This window comes from Musca domestica, unplaced genomic scaffold (assembly GCF_030504385.1).
Source record: "Musca domestica strain aabys unplaced genomic scaffold, Musca_domestica.polishedcontigs.V.1.1 1, whole genome shotgun sequence".
NCBI classification, from domain to species: Eukaryota; Metazoa; Arthropoda; class Insecta; order Diptera; family Muscidae; genus Musca; species Musca domestica.
This window is the reverse complement of record NW_026712114.1, coordinates 1,776,130-1,783,755: the sequence shown is the minus strand read 5'-3', so window position 1 is coordinate 1,783,755 and position 7,626 is coordinate 1,776,130.

Genomic DNA, 7,626 nt, shown 5'->3' with positions numbered 1-7,626 from the left:
AAGCAAAGGCTATAGTCGTGCGGGTCCGACCATGTGATACCCTACAACACTACAATATGTTCGAAGTCTCTTTTTGTGTCCAAATCCATTTTGGAAGGTTTCGTCAAATATCCCTGCCCATTAGTTACCCTTAGGATTTTGACTCGGAGAACTTGGCCAATATTCACGTACTCCGTCGTGTTGTATTCAAAACAATTCCACACGAAAGTTGTGGTCCGTTTTATAGTTAAATAAAATCCAATAGTCATCCAAAATGCTAGCCTTCTTCCCTGTCCTTAACTCTCTTCTGATGCGAAATTCCGTGTCGATTAATTTTCAATTGTGGCCTACAAAGCGACTACAAATTAGAAAATATTTATTTTAAGTCCATTTGAAACCCTAAATGTATATTTTAAGAACAATAGGCTTTTATTCTGACCCTAACGCTACCCCATGTAATTTCGTGAGGATCGGACGATAATTGCGACATGCATAAATACCCTCAAAGCGTAGTGTTAAGGGGTGTAAAAAATTAGCAAATTTTCAATTCAAAATTGTAAGTCAAATTGAAAAAATCGCATGCGATAAAAATATGACATACATTGAAAAAAAAATTAAAATAAAAGATATTCACTCATTTATTGACATATTTTTCCGCGATTTTCTTAGATTTTATCCTTTTCTGGCCAGAGAACATTCCGAATTGAGGGGAATTGTGAAAATCGGCCCAGCTGTTCTTGACTTATAAGCAGAATAAATAAAATCTCTTTCTTTTATATATATACTGTTCCCATTTTGCTATATATCCGATTTCTTAGCTATCAGCTTCAGTGGTCAGGAGTGACCTTTTAATGTATTTTGTGATTTGGCTGGGGCTAAAAATATTCGCGGTTTAATGGAAATTTTCCTTTTTTCTTACAAAAAAGTTAGGGTCTATTTTACCCGCAAAATATTGTCCGATGACCGACCAAATTGGTAGGCTTCTGCCCAGTCCTAAACTCTAACTCTATTTCCGCGTCGGAAATTTTTTCTGTTTTTTACCCATTTCAACCCCTAAATATTTTGCAATCATCTCCAAAAACAACAGGGTTCTATTCTAACCCTAACCCCACCTCCATTTTCAATTTCGTGAGGATCGGGCCATAATTGCGACCTGTGGCTTGATTAAAAATTAAAATGGACAGACGGACGAAAGGACATACATAGCTAGAGCGACTCAGCTCGGCGAGATAGGAAGATCCATATACACTTTCCTATGTGGGAAATCAATATTTCGTGGTGTTACATAATTTTTGGCCCAATCAAACTTATAATACCCCCAACACATAGTGTTGTAGGGTATAAACATTTAACCCCGAAGCGATAAACTAAAGGTTTTTTGGTCTATTTTAAAAAATGCTTAAAAACTTCCTTTAAATGGAATCGTGGCATATGTAACAATTCTACAAATGTATTCGTCATTAAATTCAACTACAGGTCACGGAATACATCAAAAGTCTATAAAATACCTAAACGCCCAGAATTCATAATTATGAAAACCTCATTTTAGGGTTAGTGTCGTACTAAATCATTGCAAGATGCTCCTAAAAAGCATCATTAAGGAATAAAAAAAACAAGAATCTTCATCAAATTTCACTGCAAGTCACCAAAAAAGATTTCGGTCCACAAGTCCGTCAGTCTATGTTAATTTGTTATCACCCTACAGGTCACAATCGCCGCTTATAGGGTTAGGGTCAGAATATTGCTCCAGAAAATTCTTGAAAATTCTAGAGATGGACCAAATAAATTGATGCTAATCTCATACAGGGTGAGATGAAAAAAACTGCACCCAATTTCAGACTGCTGTCATTTTTAAGCCACTCGTCCGAAAGCTATTAAAATTATTTCAATGACAGCTCAATATATTTTTTACAAGCGTACAAAACCATTTTGGTGAGAATTTTCCAGAAAAGGAGTGAATCGTGATGGAATTCAAGCGTGAAAGTGTGATTTCTTTATATTTGGCTGGAAAACCACAAGTGGCTATCGGTAGAGCACTCCAGCATTTGAATGTGAATCTTATGTGTCTCGTACCATTGCTCATTACCGTGATACTGGTAGCGTAGCCCGACGTCAAGGAAGTGGACGGAAGGAAACAGCAACAGCAGCAGAAATGGTTCGAAAAGTAAAGAAGCGACTTGATCGAAAACAGTGCCGCAGAGGCCGAAAAATGGCTCGTGAGCTGAACATATAGCAATATTCCATTCGGCAAATATTGAAAAATGAGCTCGGTGTAAAGCCATTGAAATTCCAAAAAATGCAAGAACTTACACCGCAACAGAGGGAAAATAGACTCAAAAGAGTTGAAAAGTTGCTTCGCTTGGCCGAAAGTGGTGAACTGCCGAATTTGGTTTTCTTCGATGAGAAAACATTCGTTGTCCAGCAGTTTGTAAAAAAACAAAATGATCGTGTTTACTTGCCAAAGAGGTCAGCTGAAAATGTGCACCTTCGGTTGTCCACGAGAACTCAAGCTCCGGCCATGGTGATGGTGTGGGCCGTCTAACAGTCGATGATAGCTCTCCGCTTTCTGGAAGGTGTATTAAAGCCTTGGGCACGCATACATTTTGGCAGCAGACCTTGGACATTTCAACAGGACTCAGCACCACCAATGGGACAAAAAACCGCAGAGCAACATCCGGCAGCGTGTGACAGTTTCATTGGCCGTTTGATGGCCATAATTCGTGCCAAAGGTGACTAATTCGAACAAATCTACACTTATTCTAAAGTTCGATGCTATTTCCGACATTTTTTTTCCTTCATTCAATAAAATTAAAAAAAAAAAAATAAAAATAATGGCTTTTGACTTTGTTGCAATTTTTTATCTCATTTATTGGGCACCGAGTTTCACCAAATGGTAAAATTCGGTTGAAAATGCAAAAATCTATTCAATTTGGTATTACATATAAATAGTGAGAACAACCGTAAAATCGGATGAAGATGTATATCGAATTTACATAAAAATCTGAACCGATATCGATGAAATTTGGCAGTGGTATTTTCGAGCAGTATCTGATGCCTGTTATCAAATATCATTGTTGTGGTGTGCGTATCACGAATGTGAGGATTTTAACACCAAATCGAATGAAACATATACATGGGAGCTATAAGCTATATCTGAACCAAAAATAATGTACTTGCTTCTAGGCTGAATTCGTTCGGATGTGCCAATAGTCAGTGCATTTGGACTGATATTAGCAATTTGGTGCAAAATAAACCTGATATCGGATAAAGGTATACATACATGGGAGCAACATCTGCATTTGAACCGATTCTCACAAACATCAATAAGGTTCGTCCTTGGGCCAAACTAATGTTGTTTAGAATATTTCATCCTGCATAAACAATTTTTGGTGACAGGTTGTAGAATCCATTAAGAACTTCAAATTCTTAATTTGAAACATTTCTGCTGAAAAGCGTGACACCGTAATTAAGTAAAATTTGGACCTATAGTGACAGCTCTAAACGAGGACATTTCTTATACAATGGGAGCACATGATGTCATTTTACGGGTCAAAATTCAAATGGCCAACTTTTGTCAAAATTGTGACTAAAACACCCAGAAAACCTAATTTTCTTAGAATTTCACAGTTCAATGCTTCGAAATTTTATGGAAATCTTTCCATTTCCTTAAGAGTCCTTGGATTTATAAATCGGTCAAGTAGTAGCAGGGAAATCTGAAAAAAATGTTTAAATGGGAGCTATACGAAGACGTGGACCATACTTTGTTGTTATATGTTATGCCTATTAAGACCTTGAAATACGTAATTTGAAACAATTCCGTTTGATAATGTCGCTGAAATTGTCAAAATGAAAAATATCAAGGGGGTACCGTTATATGAGGGCTATATCAAGACGTGGACTTGCATAAGTAATTTTCTGACATAGGCTGTAGTACCCATTAAAATCTTCAAATACCAAATTTGAAACAATTCTGGTGAATAATGTCTGGTATGGCCAATATGGTGATGGTATATAAAAATACATTACCGTCTTAGAAGTAAGATGTTTAAAGACGAAAGATTCTACACAAAATTTCACTATAAATCTCAGAATAAATTGCGTAGCTAGGTAAATAGTTTTTATGAAAAGTACATTCAAAAATTTTGTACAAAAAGTGTAAATTGGTTTTTTTACTATCAATGTAAGACGTATCCAGTACGAGTTAAACATTTCCTTTATACTTAATTTTTTTTCGGAGTGTCAAAGTAAGAATTATTCTATATCAAATTTCATTGTGAGCCTCTGAACAAAAAAATTGTGTATGTACTATAAAAAACATATTTTTTTGATAAAAAAACCTTGTTTATTTCTGAAAAACTTAGCAGCTTTTCAAAATTCCTTATTTTTATGCCTTGCACCGTGATTCGTTGTACCAGCACCTTTTGGCTTTCTCCCTGAAGAGTAGCTCTAACGCTCTATTGAAATGACAAAAAGGGGGTTTTTAACATGTCGGAAACTTCAAAGTCTATTGACTACGACTCTTTCCCTAACGATACCCATCTATAGTCGGTATTTTGATGATCCTAGTCAAATTTTTTTTTGAATATTCTGAAAACCTTAACGGCATTCTCCTGCCGATCTCGCTGGTATGTGCAGTTTAAAGTTGAATACGTTTGCATCCAGATACTTTTCTTTTAAAATGTTTTTTTATATATGTATTAAGAAGAAAAAAATTCTATTTTTTCAGTTGATGTATGACAATAGCTTAAAAATTCGCATTAGGCTAAAAGTGTGAAAATATGAAATATTCTATCTGAATGAAATTTATTATTTATAAATTTAAGTAATTTATATTTTAAAAGTTAAAATTATTTGTCAACGGTTTTCGGTTATATTAATAAACCGACCCACTTCGTGAGTTAACTCCACTTTATTCAAAGTATCTCCACTATGTGGTATAGTGCCTTCCTTATGTTAGTGAAATTTCCTTCATGTCGAAGGGTATAAAAAGCTCTGCCATGCTGCTTATCATTTTATTTGTTTGCTTTTTTATTTTTCCTTCAATTATTGCCGTACACCGTAAAGTATGGCAAATTAAATTTAGTGACTTTTTATTGTGCACTTTGTTTTCTTTGGGCTGGTTGCGTTGCTACGTTGCGACATTTTGCTTACGGTCGGTCATATGAAAAAATAAGCGAATGAATGTACGTTACGGTATGACGACGTTTTATGAACAATTACTTTAATGCTTTGGTAAATTACTAAAGTTTTTTAATACTCTCCGTTCTTTTAATGCGTTATAAATTGCCTGTAATTATTTAACAACAAAAAAGGGCTGAGAAATCCGAGGTTCAAAAAAAAAAACAGAACTTTGAAAAATACAAAAATTGTTAGCGACATTTTTTTATATAATATTGCTCAATATAGGATTCAATATAGGACCTGACTGAGGGCTTCATAAAAAGGCGGAACTTTTTTGAATGCTATCTCTATCCCTTCACTCAATACCAAACATAGTACCATTCAGTACTTTTCGTACAATTATAGTGCATATTTCCGAAACCACCCCCATATGTTTAGGATAGACATGAGCAGCGACACGATAACCACATTTCAGATTTCAAGAACTATCTGTTCACCGAATACCAAATTGTACCAAATACAGTACTATTTAGTGCGTGAACTTGTAGTACACATTTCCATACCTACCACTTTATCACAATCCTACCACCAACAGGGGCCCCAATACAAATTCCCGTAACGATTCGCCCAAATACAAATTGTGCTTTCTATAGTACAAATTTTTAAAACAACTTAAATATCCCAATCCTCCACTCTTATTTCCAATTTTCAGGATACCTGCTCTATTGGTTCATCCATCATTAGATTGTACCAAATTCAATTTAGTACACATATGTACGCACATGGGTACGAATTTCCAAAGCATCCTACGTACCCCAATACTATATTCCTACAATAACAACCAATTCCAAACTTTAGGTTTTCACCCGTAATGATTCGCCCAAATGCAAATTGTACTTTCTTTGGTACAAATTGTTAAAAATACTTAAATATCCCAATCTTACACTCATTTTTCAATTTTCAGGATTCCAGCTCTATTGGCTCATCCTAACCCAGATTGTACCAAATTTACTACAATTTAGTACACATTTATACGAATTTCCACAACTACCTACATACCTCTGTCCTACAATGCAATAGTAGTCTTATTTCTAAATTTAAGACCTTCAGCCCTACCGGTTCAAAATTTTACCAAATTTAGTTCCACTTAGTACACATGAGTACAAATTTCCAAAACTACCTACATATCCCAATTCTACACTCCGACATTAACTTATTTCCATCCAAAACTTAATTGTACCAAATTTAGTACCTTTAGTACACTTAAGTACACATTTTCATAACTGGCCACATCATATAGTCTAATAGAAGTCTTACTTTCACATTTCAGCATTCCAACTCTATCGGTTCACCCAAAATTCAAGTTGTACTAAATTTTGTACGATTTGGTAAACATACTTACGAATTTCTAAAACTACCTACATCTCTCGGGACTAGAATTTAATAGTAATCTTATTCATATTATTATTTTCAAATTAAAGGATTCCACGTCAACCATTTCGCAAACAATTTAAATTGTACCAAATTTAGTACCATAAGTTCGAAATTCCAAAGCTCCCTACTTACATACAAAACAATAGTAATCTTATTTCCGAATTTCAGAAATCCAGCTCTATCGGTTTACACAAATCGAAGTTGTACCAAATTTAGTACCATTTCGTACTTTTCGTGCACATAACTACAAATCTCGAAAATTACCTCCACATTTCTATCCTATACTGCACCAGAAATGTTAATTTCAAAAACCACGGACCTTCATCCGTTCCTCCTTATTCAATTTGTACTAAATTTAGTACCGTTTAGTATTTTCGCATAAGTTCCAAATCCACCTCGTTACATCGATTCTGCTCCTCAACCTTTATTCCCATTCCAAATTTCAAGTTTTTACCTCTAACCGTTCGCATGATATGTAATGGTACCAAATGTAGTATATTTTAGTACTTTTCGTGCACTTATATTGCGAATTTCCAAAAATCCTTTGGCATATCAATCATAAACTCCATCAGTGACCCTCATTTCAAATTTAAGAGTTCTAGCTCTACTGCTTCCTCAAATACAAAGGATACCATATTTAGCACCTTTTAATACTTTTGTACCGTTCTTACCCTTATCTGACCCTCTCGGACTAAGAGTGACCGTCACCCTCACCCAAGATTCTATGGTCATTGCTTTCATCTGGGCGTTGATGAGCCGTTAAGTCTGTCAGTCTTTCAGTAAGTCACTCCTCAACCTTGATTCCCATTCCGAATTTTTAGCTCTAACCGTTCGCATGATATGAAATGGTACCAAACATGATACGAATTAGTACATTTTTGTACTTTTCGTACACTTATAGTGTGAACATTCAAAAACCCTTTGATGCATCTATCCTGCACTCCATCAGTGACCCTTATTCCAAATTTTGAGAGTTCTAACTCTACTGCTCCATCAAATGCAAAGGGTGTCATATTTAGTTCCTTTTAATACTTTCGTACCGTTCTAGTGTGAATGTTCAAAAATCCAGCCTCGTCTCACCCCTTCGGACCA